The 793-nt window shown below is 37.8% G+C and overlaps 1 non-coding gene across 1 annotated transcript; it reads left to right on the forward strand.

Moving 5' to 3' along the window:
• Positions 1–212: 212 nt before the first annotated feature.
• LOC116477512 (U6 spliceosomal RNA) lies at positions 213–315 on the forward strand. The gene has a single exon (XR_004250484.1). It is a non-coding gene; the product is annotated as a U6 spliceosomal RNA (small nuclear RNA).
• The last annotated feature ends 478 nt before the right edge of the window (positions 316–793 follow it).

Here is a 793-nt window from a genome sequence, read left to right on the forward strand (position 1 = left end):
GAGATCCTCCTGCTCAAAGTGTTGAGATTATAGGTATGAGCTACCACTCCTGGCCCCCTCCTTTTCTTCCTGCAAATTTTTTTCGTGCCTATTATGTGCAGTAATAAAAATACGATTTTAAGTGTTGGGGATTAAATAGTGAACAAAAAAGAGAAAGTCACTATCCTCATGATAGTGACATTTTATTTTATTTTATTTTATTTACATTCACAGTGCTCAGTTCACAGCACATATGCTAAAACTGGAACAATACAGAGATTAGCATAGCCCTGGCACAAAGATGATGTGCAAATTCATGAAGTGTTCCATATAAAAACAAATAAAAATAACAATACATTTACATTTTATTTTATAGAGACAGGATCTCACTATGTTTCCCAGGCTGGTTTTGAACTCCTGACTTCAAGGGATCCTCCCGGATGAGCCACCATCCCTGGCCTAAGCTTACATTTTAGTTAGAGAAAGAGCCTGGGAATGAAGCTAGCATGGAGAAGAGCAGAGCTGAGATTTAAAGGGAGCAGATCCTGAAGCCTGGTTGAAAGCTGCATCGTTTCCCACCTAAACTCAACCATATTCATTTTCAGTAACAGGAGCAGTAACTGCTTCTTGTTGTTTAAGCCAATTTAAATAGATTTCTATGTCAATTACAAATGAAAGGGTATTAACTGTTAGGTGCCCAGCCTCAGCCTGATCTAGATGTTCTTTCTCTGCAACTTTGTATCTTCACTTAATTAGTTTACTTGAAAATTAATTAAATTAGGTCTGATGCAGTGGCTCATGCTTGTAGTCCCAG

The sequence above is a fragment of the Hylobates moloch genome, unplaced genomic scaffold, assembly GCF_009828535.3.
Source record: "Hylobates moloch isolate HMO894 unplaced genomic scaffold, HMol_V3 SCAFFOLD_11, whole genome shotgun sequence".
In the NCBI taxonomy this organism is placed as follows: Eukaryota; Metazoa; Chordata; class Mammalia; order Primates; family Hylobatidae; genus Hylobates; species Hylobates moloch.